The following is a 16,006-nucleotide window of genomic DNA, read 5'->3' on the forward strand; positions in this document are numbered from 1 at the left end:
TTTCATCTGATCGTCTCCTAATGTGAATGATTATTTATTAATAGCCAGACCTTTCAGTTTGGCCAACATTCACTTGAGATTGCCATCCCCTGGTCTGTGTCTGGAGAGCAATGAATCAAAGGAGCCCAATTGCTGAGCCTGATGAATGGCAGGAAGAAGCAAACTGCACATTCGGATGAGGGACACACTGTGGAAGCTCATTATCATCATGAGAAGTATGAATTATAAATAACTACAGAAATGGCAGCAGAAAGAGAATAAATGACTGCTTCAACCTGTTGAACAGCTTGGCTCTATGGCTATGAATTTAGCCATTTATTACAGTACCTTCCAATCATCTTTTGCACATTTACAAATGGCTTGTTTAATGTAAAATGCAAATGTTTAATATAAAATGCAATGTAAAATGCGAAGCCACGCTAGATTGTTGGGTTTCTCTAAGGACATGGAGGAGGAAACTGGTTGTCAAAGCATGGAAATAAAATAAAGGCCTGTAGTATAGATGGCAACTATAAGGAAAACAGCACAGATGCAGTTTAAATGGGATAATAGAAGTGACAGAGGAAATACTGAAAAGGGAATAAAACCAGGAAACATTGAATAGAGGTTAAATTGTATGATGAAGAGGCTGAAAGCCTGTGGTAAGGAATTAAGTAATTCCAGGAATAACTCACCTCAGGATAGGATGGTTTTGTCATTTATTAAAATATTTACTCCAGACTGAGTGTCTTACTGAGAATTATAATCTTCCAGCAGAAGCTGTGGGCCTGGAGGGCATAAATTTCTCTTATGTTTTTATGTCTGCGCAAAGGGTTTCATGGGAAAGTCAAAATGGTTCTTTCTGACCTTAAAATCTACAAAAGAATCAATTTCTACACAACAAACACTCCAGAGACAGTGCCTTTAGCACATCACATGGCTGCACAGCAGCTGCCCGAGCCAGCTTTGGAAGGCAACAGGCAGAGCAGATCTGGGCCCACGTAATTCACCTCTCTCAAGTGGCCAAAATGTGCTGCCTCCTCCTGCCCCTGCAGCTGGAAAATAGGAGAAAGTTGCTCTTAGAGGAGCTAGGAAGACTGACAATGAAGGCTTCATTTGTCCGTGCTTACCAGGATTAAAACTGAGGGGTGGCATCCAGGGTGACAGGCTTTCCTGTTTGAGTACTAGAGGGAAGAGAGGATAAAAATTCACATACTGGAAAAAAAATAAAATCTGAAATGAGATCTGAAGGCAGGACCATCAACATTTCAGATAACATTTTTTCTCCACTTTGCAAGGAGCCATATAAATTGTATTATGAGTGATTTTTGCAGGATCTCTTCTGTGTGCTGTTTGCAGCACACTGGGACCCAGGTTAATCCAGATGGGTTCTGGCAAGAGCCCTTGTCTGGGTGTGTTTGGTAACCCCTGAAACATTGGTAGAGAAGGCAATGAGACAGCAGCATGCTGAACTGGGAGATCCAAATCCCTTTATTTGGATTTATCTCATTTACTGGATATATCTCACTTAACCCCTTAATGATCTAAAATTGCAAGGAAGTAAGATTGGAAGATTAAATGAAAATAGCACTGAAAACTGAAAACCCCAGGTGCCTGGAGGGGCCTTAATGGGATTAGTGTGCATCCAGTTGCCTCTGCAGAGCTCAGCCTCCACTGTGTGTGAGCACAGTTGGAGCAAGGGAAGAAGATAACAGCAGGGGCTGACTGGGGAAAAAGAAAATGAAATCTGTGAGAAAGAATGAAAGCAAATACATAACAAGGAGTGAGAACTTAAAGCTGCAAGGGATACGAGGTGAGCAAGTGCAGCAATTTAGAGTTACATTTGCAAAAGCAGGAGGCAATTATAAAAAAAAAAACAGTGTGATTTTGTGCTGTAAACACAGTCAGGGGAGAGATTTACCTGCTCTATTTATTTCTGGTTTGACTAAAACCAGAGTTTGGATTATCTTGTTATGGGAAGAGACTGGCAAATGTAACGACCAGGAAAAGAACAAATATCACCAAAAGACTGGTTAAGAAGTGTAGTCTCAAAGTGGGATACATAGGAGGAGAGTGTATGTAAAACAAGCCATGATGGGAATAAACAGTGTGCCCTTGTTCCCAGCAGATGCAATTATCTGAGATTGTAACCTTGTGCCTCTCATTATCTATTGACAGGGCAATCTGGGCACAAAATCTCCTTTCTACCCTGGTCAAATACTCTGCTTGTGACCCTGGCTTTGAGCTGGTGTCCTGTTGAGGAGACATGGGATGGTGCCTCTGCCTTGTGTGAGCAGGTGTGACCATTCCCTGGGGTGGTGTGGAAAGCAGGCAGGCAGTGTTTGCCAATACCACAGAACCCAATCTCTCTGTCCCAGCAGCTGCCAGGGGAGGGATCACTCTTTCAGTCATGGTTTTACTGACTGTTCGTGCAGATCTCTTGGCATCCAGTTTCAGTGCTGTGGAGACTTAGCAACCTCTGCAAGCTGAGTTTGCAGAGAGGTGGGTTTGATGGGAGTGGGAAGGAGCTGCTCCTGCACGAGTGGTGGTGCTGTAGCTGGGCAGTGTAGGGGAGGTGTCCCCAGCTGAGTGCTGCCCTCCCAACCCACTTGGTCCCATCAGGAGCTCTTCAATCCCAGCTGAGCTCAGGGAAACAGGAGCAATTGGACCACACATGTCCTCCCAGAGCCTACATCACACCCATGGGCTCTGTACACTTCTGCCTGCAGACCCATTCATCTGCAAGCCACATGCTCTCCCTGCAGTTTATAGAAGCAGCCACATAGGTGTCATATTAATTAAGGCCTTCAGCTGGTTACTTTGCCTTTTTTCCTCTTTAGTTTTTTTCCCACAGCTCTGCTCTAAATTTAGACTTGTTTAAATACTCCAAGATGAAATGAGCATTTTTTTAAAAATTTGTTTTTGCTAGCAGCATTTTAAACCCTCATCAGACACTGTTCTGAGCAGTAGGAAATTCAGGGCACACAGAGGGAGACACCAAGGGAGAGCAGAATGCAGAGGAAACAAAGCGCACTGGAGCATCTTGCCACCACCTCTGAAGCCATGGCAAGGAAAAGAAGAATGAATTCAAAAAGAAACAAGAAAAGGAAAAGTGAAAGCAGATGCTCTGTTTGGGGAGAACTGTGACCACTTCTCCCCCACAAGAATGCAGCTTTCCTGTGTGCTGCCACAAAAGCAGCAAGAGGGAAAGTGAACTTTATCCTTCCACTATCAAAGGGTTAAACTTAATCTTTTACATTTCAAGTCCACCTGAAGGAACTTGATTAAGAGAAAGGGAAATCCCATTTTTAAAGAGATTAAAGCCTTTTGTGGTAAACTGGCTGCACTAGAACAGCTTTCTTGGGGAGGAGGCTTTGCTTTGTGGGGAGCCCCAGGAATTTTGGTGCATCAGGTGCCTGAATAAATGATGGCAGTCATTCTGCCAGTCTGTGCTGCAAAGCCACTTGACTCAGTGCACATCTAGCAACATCATCTATGCTGCCAAATCCTTTGTATTAAAGGCATGATGCAATGACCCTGTTCGGGGAACACGCTGCAGATCCCTCCTTCTCTCTGCTCACTGTGTTAGTGAGGATTCAGGATTTTGCAAGGTTATCAGGACAGAGGTATTTGGGCCAAATTAAAGTTGTTCCAGCCTGGCAGGGCTACAGAAAAGGAGGGTCCCTCCTCCATCTGTTCCACTGTCAGGGTCAGCAGGTGGGGAAGGCACAGAGATGAGTTCATAGAGATCATAGTTGCCTTTATGCTCTGATGTTACTGGTTCACCTACTTGCTGAAATCCTGATAAGGATTTATTAGGTCACGGCTGTAGGGTGTTTTGGAAATACAGTAATTCTCTGAGCTCTTGCAGGGGGAGATAGCAGAGCCTCCAGTGCCAAGGACCCTCTTCTGGCTTAGCAATGATCGACAGGGACAAAGCAGCAAAGCCCCCCGCTTCCCTGCCCTCCCCTGATGTGTTTGATCACACTGTCAGTTTACCAGGGAGGGTTTCTCTGTTCCCTGGCAGCAGGGGTGGCTCAGGGTGGCTGTGGAGCTGGGCTGCAGCACTCTGCAGGGCTCTCTGTAGGGATCCAGGCATGGAACATCTGCCTGTCAGGGAAGATGGCATCAGCACAGCTGAGCTGCCTCTCCCCAGCGCAGCGCGGAGGGCCAGGGGCTCTCCATATGTGGGCTGGCACAGCACTCGTGCCTCATCCTTGGGGAAGCTGCTGCCACGGCATAAATAAATGGAAATGTCTGAGCAGAAAGATTTTTTTTTCTTTAATCTTTCAGAGGTTGAAAATCTTTGAATCTTTCCTGCAAATTTTTGTTGCCGGTACTGAGTGTTCAGGCAAGACCTGTTGTAGAAATGTGTATGAGAATTTCCAGAATATTCAGAACTCAATTAAAAAAAAAATCTTAAAAGTCTTATTATTTCTTTTCCCTTCCTTTTGATTTCACAGAAGGCAGCAGCTTTGCCAAAATTCTAGGTCACAAATTATAACATTTCATGCTTTTCTCCTTTGAAAACGAGACCACTTTTTTTTCCCTCACAAAAATCAGAGGCGATCAGTTTCAGTGTGATTAAAGATAAAAGCTGGGCTTTGGATACATTTTACTACACATTGATGTAGGTGTAGATAAAACCAGTCCATTCTTTCATGAATATTAATGAAAACATGTTTTGTGATTTTAGGCAACCATCAATTGTTATTAAAAATACCCTGACAGTTCTGAAGAAGAGAAAGAGGTGGGGGAAGGCTCTGCAAAAGGCTTTCCACATCCAATTAACACCGTTTTGTGTTTTGCTGTGAAATTACCCTGTAGTGAGTGTGAAAGGTGCTTCCCTGACCTCCAGCTGCTCAGCGGGCTGGCAGGGAATGGTGTTCACCCATCCAAGCATGGCAGCGCTGGCTCTGCTCCTTTTAAACTCTTTTAACCTCTGGTTACAATTCAAGTCACTTCCCGTCACCCCAAATTGCCTCCGACTCCGTAATTAGCTCAGTCACCTGCCAACTTCCATAACACACACTCATTCTTCCTCCCTTCGACATCTGACAGCATCTCTCTCTGCCAGCAGCTTTCAAACAGATTTCCCTCCACCCCAGGGCCTTTGGTGCCATGAGCCTGCCCTGAAAGGATGAAGATACAAATCATGTTGTGCCCAGAAGGATCATTAAATGCCTTCTTTGATTTCCTTCAAGGAGCACAAACGAGCTGAGGAAGTGAACTGGCGTTTCTTGCCAGCATTTTTTTTTTGTTGTTGTTGATGTTTTTGAGCCCCCCTCGGTGTGGGGTGATGGAGCTGGTCCCTTCCTGTGGTGGGTGAGGAATCTCCAGCTCTCAGCCGTCTCCTCCTGACGTGGGTGCTGGCTAAGGAGACTGCCAGCCCCCAGGAAAGAGTGGTTCCCAAGGATTCAGCCTGGTTTGTTATGAGAGAAAATAACCTCTCTCTTAATGCTGGAACGTGTAGCAGTGTGCAAAGCCTGAAAAAATCAGTTTCTAGCAGCCTGGCTCCTTCTGCTTCCCCCCACTGTTGTCAGCATCTGGGCAGCACATGGGACAGGCAGGAGAGAGACAGGGAGAGCTCAGCAAACTGCTGGGTCAGGGACAGAGCAGCCTGCAGCACACGCTGGAGATAAAACCAAGAACTGTGTCCACCCTCCATGACAAAAAGTGGAATGTAGGATTGCAAGAGGTATCCATAAATAATATTTTATCTACATAACATTTAAATATAAAATTTTAATCAAGCAAATATTTCTAAATTTTGTGTTGTAAGAAAGGAAATTTCTATTCCAACTCGTGATGTCTGTCTCAAATCATCTTTCATTTGCCAAAGCTGCACTCACTCCAACTCCTGCTTTCTCATTAGTGCAGCGTTGAGGCTGAAGTTTTCATCTTTCTGAGCCAGAGGCTCCTGAAGTTTCAGACAGAAGCCAAACAGTTGTGCCCTGAGGGATTCCTTCACAGGAAATCTGATGTGCATAAAGTAGGCAGAGCAGTGCTGAAATCTCATTAGTGATGGTTGCTTGCTGCAGCTCTGACCTTGGCTTAATTCGTTCAAGTGATGCTGGAGTTAATTTGTGTTCTCAGTTTGGAGTTTTACAAGGGCAATTTAAGCCTAGATCTGCTCTGCTTGCCAGACCTATAACTCCCCTAGATAGAGAAGAAGCACTACCTGGCTGTACTTGTGCTCAAATGTCTGGTGTCACACTCTGACAGCCACTGAGCTGCTTCACGGCAGCCCCTGAGTGTCACCCTCCCACGTGGAGCCCAGGGCTGCAGGGGAACCAGGACCAAACACAGCAGCTGGGATTTCCAGCAGATGTTTTCACCCAGCCTCAAGGCTCTTCATGCTCTGTCACCAGGCACAGGGACAGCCACCCCTCCCAGGACACTCCACCTGCTCTCCTGCTCCAGCAAATGCTCAGCCTGCACCTCCCCCTCGCCAGCTCTGCCTCATTTGGGAGGTGAATTCCTGGGATTGGGTATGGCCCTCTGTGATTGCCAGGGAAGCACACAGAGCCAGAGACACAGCTCTCCTCATCCTCCTCATCCTCCTTATCCCACCTGGAGATGGGAACTAACTGTGCCCAGGATTCCACAAGTCCTTTCCTGGGCCACCTTCAAAGTGTGCCATGGTATTGTCACAGTCCTCACTTACTGGTCAGCTTTGTCCCATTCTTCAAGTGCCATCATTTTTTATTTGCCTTCCAGAGGTTTTTCCAGAGCTCTGCTGGCATTTTTTCCTAATAGCTGTTTTCACATCCACCACCAGCTATTTTTTTCTCATCTACCCAGGCAGAAACAGCAACTGGAAAGTTATTCACTTCCAAAGCCTTCCCTCCAAGGATGGCCTGCAGCAGCAAAGGGCAGGCTGGTGTTCTTTGCCATCTCACAAACCTCTGTTGAGAGTGATCAGGAAAGAAAGGAGCTCACTGCTTTCACAGTCCTCCCAAAATGCTGGGCGGAGTCCAGCAGACTTCCAAATTCCACAGCGTGCTGGTCATACTCAGGCTAAAAGATTAAAAAGGGATAGCCTTACACATCTAGTATGGAATAAGATGGAAGCAGAGAAGGTTGATGTGACTAGAGCTCCTTAGAGTTGATTTCTTAGGAGGGCTGAGAAATCTGACAGGTTAAAAGAGCCCTGGAGCCCTTTTCCTGCTTTTTGTCAGGGCAGACACTGATTAGCTGCATTCAGTACCCTGCTGAATGTGTTAACCAAGGAGAAAATTGATATTAGCTCCAGAAAATAGCCACTTGGACCATGGCAGTTCAGGGCCATGAAGGTGTAGAAACAAATGCAGAGAGCACAGAGCGAGCTGAGTCTCTGGACAGGGGTTTTGTGGAGATCAGGTGAGCAGATCCTGTGCTCTGTAGTCAGGAGGATGTTTGGATGTTTTATCACCCACATTGGGTTGTTTTCAGCATTGCTGAGCAGTTCTGTTCCCTAGCACATGAGGACTGGGGAGGCCAAAGGCAGAAACAAACCTCAATAGCTCAATAGCCCACCCTGTTCTGGCAAAGTCATGTTTGGGGGAAAGGAGCTACAACAGAAAGTTTTGCCTTTTCCTCTTCCAGTGAAAATGGACTTTTTGTAATTCCGGTCTTTTCTGAAATGACAGTAGCAATTGCTCACCTCTGGACAGATCATCAAAACCCCTTTCAGACTCCCATTAAGCTGCTGCAGTCATCAGGCAAGAGGAAAACATTTCTAAGGAAGAAGCACAACAACAGCTTTGACAGCAGCACGTCTCAAATCACATCAAGAGACTCAGAGCAGAGCTAATGGGACAGGAAGGATAATGGGAATCCTGCACCAACTGGTCTCCTTAGTGTCATCCTCGTCACACAGCTGGAGAGAGCGTATTTGGGAGCAACTGTAATTTATTTTTTGACCAATACAGGAGCTGCATATGAAAATACTCTTGCTGTTCTGGTCACTCCCTGCTGGCTTTGTTCATTTGCCTGGCCTACAGCAGGCTCAGGGCACGCCAGGCTGCCACGTGCAAGCCACTGGGATGCTGCAGAGCAAGGGACAGGGGAAGGGATTCCTGCTGGGTGATACAGCACCTGCAAAGGGAAAGGAATATAATATCAGAAATCCTGCATTTGTCTGGACTAATTTTTGGTTGCTAGGTTGCTGCTGTTGCCTCTGTCTGCTCCTTGCTTTTCCAGTTTTCGCTGCCTACACAACATGCTGATCTCTTTACAAAGGGCTGGATCTGGGAAACAGAGCAGTTTGGGATGGACTGAGGGATTTCTCAGTTGGCTGCAAACAAAAATGGAGTGCTGGGAGAGGAGTGAAGCCCTGGTGAGGTGTGACTGAGCATCAGTCTCTGCCTTTGCCTCTTGACTTCTGTGACCTCCATACATCCATTATGGAACTGCTCCTCATGTCCATTTTAAGTGGGGTAATATTTCCTTCTCTCTCCTTTAGAAGGGTAATGTGTATAAAAAGCATTTTTAGACTTCTATCTAGCTGTTTATATAAATGCACTTGTAGAGCAATGTTGAAGACTTAAAAGATATATGTAAGAAATCTTTTAAAATCATGTGAAGAGTTCTCATCCAAAGGCCATTATGAAGTCATCACTTCCAGAAAAGGAGCAGAGCACTTCAGATTAAATACCCAAAGAGCATTTGTGCCCCTCTGCTTTGTATTTGAACCTGCCCCTGTTCTCCTCCCCACCTTCTGTCTGTCCAGGCCTCCCTCTCAGCACAGGGTAATTAGGCAGCTTGTTATAGTGTGGTGAGAAGAGCCCCACTTCTATCTTCCTGTCACCTCCTAAACTGATATTTTGTCTCTGAGATCTTCCCCTTCATACCTTGGCTGCTTCAAGGTGTGCACAGCAGAGACACAAGGGCTTGTTGTCTTCTTCTCTGGGCATGTGACAGCTCACTGCACTGACACTGGCCAGCCTTTGTCTGCTGGATTTTGCAGCCCCTGCAGTGAGGGATTAGCTGAGTGTCCTGAAATGATGCTCTCTAAATGTCTGCTTTTAGCCAAGGAAGTGAAAGCTTTCCTGAACAAAATCATGTTTTGTTTGTGCTCTTCTATCTCTCTGCTCCCTCTTCTGATTTCCACACCTTCACTTCTGGCCCTAAAGGCAAGCTGAAAATTTCCATTTTTTACACCTCTTTAGAACTATTCACTAATTTCAAAGTCCTTACTGAATTTTCTTGAGCACACAGTCATAATTTCTTCATATTTCTCAAAGGAGAAATATGAAGACTGGAGACTCCTCCACTTTACATTTCTGCTCATTTCCTCTACCCTTCACTTGATGAAGCTCCTGCTTTATGATCCCTGGAGGGACTTTTCTCAAAGACAATAATGCTTTTATTTGTTACAGGATTCATCATCTTCACCTGTGGTCCTGCTGACACTCTGAGACATTCCTAAGCTGTGGCACACTTTTGGTGGGACGTGATGGATGTGAAAGGAGCCCGTGGTGATGGCCTCTGCTTGCTCATGGGGCAGATGAGAGCTACAACATCTCCCTGCAGCTGCTTTGAAAGAACTGGAGGTGATGATTTTAGGAATTGGGGCAGGGATAAGGAGGAGGGCACGGATGGCTTGGAAGCACTAGGGTTTGGCCTTCAGGGGTAAAAACAGGAGAAGATAAAGAGGGTGAGACAGCAGAGGCAAGAGAATGATGCTGCTTGCAAACACACCTCTCACAGAGCTGGGAATTGCAGCTCTGCTGCCAGACTTCCAGCATTCAGTAGGTGATTCCTGAACTTTGGTACAATTCTGCAACTTGGCAGCTCCCCTGATTCAAGCTCTTGGCTGCAGCCAGGAGAGGCAGGACTTCCCTGATAAGGATCCAGGAGGGGAGCCTCAGGCACAAAGAAACCCTGCTCAGATGAATGAAATGCAGGCACTTTTGCTAAGTGGTAGGTCTGGGGCTACTGCTCCAGGCAGAAAGCAGGCAGCTGCTGGTGAGCCAGACTGCAAAGCAGCAGTAAAAATGAAGGAAAACAGAGCTTTTGTTCCCAGCCTGAGTAGCCCTGCTCTGGGAGGGCTGCCAAGAGCCTGCACGCTCCTTTCCTCTCTCCCTCTCAACCTCGTATTTACAGGCAAGTGCTGAAGAAAAAGCCACAGGTGGGCAGGGTTCTGAAGTGACATATTAATAATTCCTCTCTCCCTCCTAGGATGGTTGAGAAGCAGATTTTAGGTCTTGGTGAAGAAATCCAGGATGGGTGGCTGTACCTGCAGACAAAGGGGGAAACAAGAGATGTGTGGCAGCAGTACTTGGGCAAGAAAAATGTTAATATTTATGTAGGATCTAAGCATGGGATTAATATCCCTCTGTGCACACAGTAGCAGCTCCAGGAACACCATCATTTTCCAGAGTTCCCTCATGGCATGGAAGCAGGATACTCTCTTGCTGACAGGAAGATGTCATCCTTTTTCTTTCTTTTCTCTTGTTTAGTCACATGCTGGAGGGTTTCTCCTTCTGCCTTTAAAGGGCTTACCTTGCTTTTTGTGGCATTTGTGTCCAAAGAGAGAAAAAACATATTTTAATTAATGTATGCTCCAAATGGCTTAAAAAATGTTGTGTGGGTTTTTTTTTATTACCTGTTTGACTGCAGCTGCTGCTCTCAGAAATTGTGCAGTGACTTCCTATTGTGTACACCAGATGCTTATTCTAAATTAATTTATTGGATTTTTTTTTTATGGTGTTGCTCACCTATTGAAAAGAAGCATGGAGATTGAAACTCAAATTCTTTCTACAACAGCTATAAAGGAAAGGCATCCTACATAAAACATATTTTCTCCAAAATCTGTTCTTTAAAGTGATGTAAAAATCTCCTTTTCCTCTCCACTTTACCCTTTCCAGTACTTATTTCCTGCTTGTATCAGTAGTTTTTTTCAGCTATTCTTAAAGCAATGTGGTTCCTGCATTTCACATTCACTTCCATGCTGGCCAGATTTATATCTGAGCACTGTTCTGGTTTGAGGGTACAGTTTCCATTAAATTAAAAAAAACCCACAAATCAGATCCACACCCCCCTCTGCTGCTCTCTGAGGAGAGGCAGGGGCTTGTCACTGTCATATTTTCTGAAAAATCCCTTGCCTAGGATTCTTCTACTGTGAAGCTGAGAAGCCTCAGAGAAAAAAGGAAACAACATTATCTCATTTGCTTCTCCTGTGTGTCACTGCTTTGGAATGTGGTTTGGACATTGTTTATCCAACAGGTGATTGTTTGATTGGTTTCATGATTGTTTTAACTTAATGACCAATCACAGTCAGGCTGTGTTGGGGCTCTGGAAGGAGTAATGGGTTTTTTCATTATTCTCTTTTAGCCTTCTGTAAGTATCCATTCTCTATTCTTTAGTATAGTTCATATAGTTTAGCATGAATAGAATAATAAATTAGCCTTCTAAGAACATGAAGTCAGATTCTCAATTCCTCCTCTGTCTGGGGAGCCCAGAAAATACCACAGGGGCTGACAGAGGTGCCAGTGCAGGTTCAGCACAGGGTGCTGGTGCTGGGGAAGGTGCTGCCCAGGCTAACTTTAGCCCAGACACTCTAATCCCCCTGGCTAAATTAGGTTTGTGCTGAGAGCTGCCCTGGCCAGATCCCATCTTTCCACCAGGTCTGTGCTGGGATTAGGCTTGGGATCAGCAGCTGCCCTGTGGGAGGGGACCTGCAAACACTCCTGGACTCCCAGAGGCAGCCAAGGTAGGGGGTACAACAAAGTCACCTTCTGGTACTTGTGGCATTTCTCAAGTCTTGATGTCAGCCAAGAGGCAGAGCCTTTGGATCCCAGTTTCCCCAGCACCTCAGTGTTGGGAAAGATGAAAGTTTGACAAGAAAGTTTCACGGATATGTCTGCTTGGCAGAAGGATTTTTGAATGTAGAATCTGAAGAAGGAATAGAAATGAAAGCAAGTTTTGATAGAGAAGAAAAGAATTGCTGAGCCAATCTTACTGGATAACTAAGCAAGGGGTATGTTAATTAGAAGGGGTTTTATGACTTAGAACAAAGGATGAACCCACCCCAAACAAGAAGATGTTTTTAGCAAGCAGGAAGAGAGCACAGGCAAACAAGCCTGCTGATGTGGCAAGGAGAAAAAAGGTCTCAGAATTTTCCACTGCAAGAAAACTGAATAACAACTTCTAGCTTAAACTGTAATGTACTAACTTTTAGTGACTGGAGAACACTAACATGAATATGGTAATTATAGTTATGATGGGCTATAGATAAAAGTTAAGGTATAGATTGGTTCTACTGTATGAAGATGCTCAGCAAAGAAAGGTAGATAACACATTTGTAACCTAATAAGGGTCTCCAGGCCTGCCTGCAGCTGGAGCTGACAGCTGTGGGCACAGCTCTGTCACCCATGGCCCTGGACTGCTGTAACATCTTGGATACAACAAACTGCATTTTGGAGAGCCCCTGGAGTCCCACATCCCTCATTTCAGCTCCTACTCCTCAGATCAGTTCAGTGCAGCTCCTGCCTCTCTCTGCCCTCCCCACATCCCCGCCCAGGGCTGCAGAACCCATCCATGCCCTGATCCAGTGCCTTCCCTCTGAGCCCCAGGACATCCAACCCGACCTTGGCATGCTGCATTAATTCTGCTGCAAGATATGGCATCGTGGAGCCATCTTAGAATAAAAAAAAGAGAAAAACTATGGGAAAAGGCAGAAAGGACTGGTGTGGGAGCAGGGATGAGCAGCTAGGAGTGAGTGGTTGTGATGAGCTTCCTCTCCAGCAGCAGAGGCAGCTCAAAGTACTTATAAAGCTAGTTTGAGGCAGCTCAAAGTATTTATAAAGCCACATCCTCTTGTGTCTTGCAGAACCCCATTTTCCACTTGCAGCTTGTGTATGCCAAGCTCCCTGCTCCAGTATTCCCAAGGGAGCTGTGCACAGATTTACATCTGAAGGCCAGAACAAGCTTGTTAGAGATATTCACAGGAGTTTGGAAAAGGCAAAGACTCGTAAGAGTCTCTTAAAAGTCTTCAGAAATAGCAGTAAAGTTTACTGCTAGGTTGACTGAGGATTACATTTTTAGTGCATTATTCATCTCCAGGAGTGGAATTCTGCCTTTCCCTGGGTTCCATGGACCCCTCTGGGTAAAGCTGCCTTCTCATAACATTTTTTTCATTAGAGCCTCCAATGCCTACTGAAAAATGTCTTTTAATTTTGCCTTTTCCTCAGCAAGGACTTCCAAGTTTGCTAAAATATTGAACTATGATTTTAATGTCCTAAAGGGACAGTGGTATCTCCAATACCCACTGCTTTTATGACAGAAGTTCAAAGCTCAACACATTCTAAATAGGCTGTCAGAGGAGGTGGAGCATCCTGCCTGTTCAGCTGCATGCATCCTGCTCCTGGGAAATTTTATTTTGCTGCACCATTTTAATTATCCCCATTGCAGCTACAACAAGCAGAAACAACAGAGAGCTGGTGAATAAAAATGAAATTAAGGAGTGTGAGAAAATATTTGGATGCTTTCACTGACTGTTGTGGATTTCTATGATAGACACAGAGAGAAATGATGCTTCAATGTTTCAGTGACATTTTACTCCTTGTCTTCTCACTCTAGTTTAATAGGTGTGGAATTTTTTAAGGAAGTGGACAGTGGTTAAGTGGAACTACACTGAAAACTAATATCAGCTCAAGGCTGAGAATGGGATGAATGCATAAAGCACTGCTGCGACTGCTTCTGGAATTCTTGCTGGTCCCAAATGTACAAGTTACTTAATTCTGCTGGAAGAAAAAAAAACCCTAAAAACCACAACTCAAAATGAGCAGTATCACAAGAAATACCTAAACAATAAAATGACACATGCATACTGTAAAATCATCTAACATAGAGTTAATGTGATCCTTATGTATTTTCTGATTTTCTACTTGCTCTCTTTTTTCCATATTCAGATAAAGAAAACACAAAACATGCCCAAAGAAAGGCAATTCTAAACTGCTGCAGTCTTTTCTTCTCAAAAGGCCTTGTTAGCCTAAGAGCTCATAGTTCTAACAGTGTCTTAAAAAAAATGAAAAAATTGAGGAATCCCAATGTTTGCAACCATCCTATTCAGAGATGGTTCATTCAAATTCACCAAATTTGATATCAAGTTCACCATATTTGATACCCAAAACACCTTTTTGCTATCATGCACAGACCTGGCTGCATAGAGGCACTCCCAGCTAATACAAAGCTGCTAAAACCCCACAATGCCAAAAGGCAGAGATGAGGTTTTCAGTATTCCATGAGAATCTTCCAGGTTTCCATGACACTCCAACTGTATTTCTGGATAAAGCCTTTTCTGAGACAGGTACAGTTTGCAGCAGAAAGGGACATGGGTCAGTTGTACACTCCAGTATGACCCCAAGCTCAGTCTCCAATTCTCAAAATGCACCTGAAAAAGCAGATCCTATCCTCTAAGATGGAAACCTAGACAAGAAGTTTGGCTTCATTTCTCCACAGATTTCTCTCACTACTTTTCCTCTTCTGCTCATTGTCATAAAACTCAGGGTTTCTTTCTGAGTTTGTTCCATCTCCTTACTATTGTTATTCTTGGTAAACAGGATAGACTTTAAAACAGCACCTCCATTCTTTAGCAACAACTTTTCTTCAATCTACAAGAGGCAAGTTTATTCCTTCTGAATAATCCCAGAAATCCCTTACAGTGCAATACAGTGAGAGAAATCCAATTCTGCCAGCATTACTTGGTGTAGATGTAATCAGAAGAGAGGGCAGTGAAAAGAAACCCTGAATTACCTCAATCCTTGTCTGCTTTAAGATAAGCCTCAGCTTGTCAAGCGTAATGCCAACACTACAGCTTTTGTAAGCAGCCAGAGTTAACAGATATTGTAAAAAATATGCCTTTAATTTCTGTAAATTGCTCTGACAAGTAATAAATAAGAATGTTTTTAAAACTTCAACTCACCTTTTTGTAAATAAAATATTTGCCCCGTAACTAGAAAATCTATTATCAAGACAGCTTGAGATGCTTAAGGATTATTTTTACCCACCAATTACAGAAGTTTTACATGTCAAACGAGGTCTTAACTATGTGTCCTCATCATCTTTAAATTGCACTCTCAGATAATCCAACATCACAGACACCAATTATGCATGTATTTAGTTTCAAACTCTGTTGTGTAGATTGCAATTTCTTCCACACCAGTTCATTCTGAAATAATACCAATTAACTCAGTAGAATCCCATCAATTATGAAGGCTACAGGATTAGAATTTGCTATCTTTAAAGTCTGCTTCTCCTGGTATCTGATCAACATGTTCATTTCACTGAATCTGCAAGAATCATGACGTAAGAACCTGCAGCCAGTGTGACTTGCTGTCTACCAGTTACTTAGTGTAGGGAAACTCCAGCAGTTTCCTGAGTTATTTGCTTATATGAATAAAGGAAGTAGCTCTTGACTTTTTTTTCCCCCTATGTATTTAGAGCCTTTCCCAAGAAATGGCAGCAAATCCCCCCTTACCCTTGCATGGGGCAGGAGCAACTGTTAGACTCATTACAACTCTACTGATTGAAACCTGCAGCTGAACTGACACTGAACAACTTCCACAGATGAGGCTACTGAGTTGTGCCTACATCAGTGCCTGCAGTAAAGCAGACTGAATAATCATTCATGGATTACAGTTTGTGTTCTCTGCACCCACAGAAGAAATGCCTCCTCAGCAACAACTGTGGATTCCTAAACTGTAGTAAACTGGCACTTCAGCAGCAGATGCTAATAAAAATATACATAAAAATCCTTTCAATCATTTATTCTAGTTGATTTAAAACCTCATGTGTCTTCTGCCAAGTGTAAAAACATTTTCGAGTCATACAAACTAAATATATAGCCCATGGTGCAATGAAATGAAATCAGCACATAGGAGGGATTATCCATTTTTATTTTCTTTAGAAATGGATCAATGAAATTACTGTGCTCCAGGAACACACTTAAAAAAAATTACACCAGGTAGCATTTCCCTTACCAAATTTTCACATTGCTTATAATTATGCAGATTGGACCTGGAATAATAGAAAGATGAAT

Source organism: Fringilla coelebs, assembly GCF_963513975.1.
Source record: "Fringilla coelebs genome assembly, chromosome: 5".
NCBI classification, from domain to species: domain Eukaryota; kingdom Metazoa; phylum Chordata; class Aves; order Passeriformes; family Fringillidae; genus Fringilla; species Fringilla coelebs.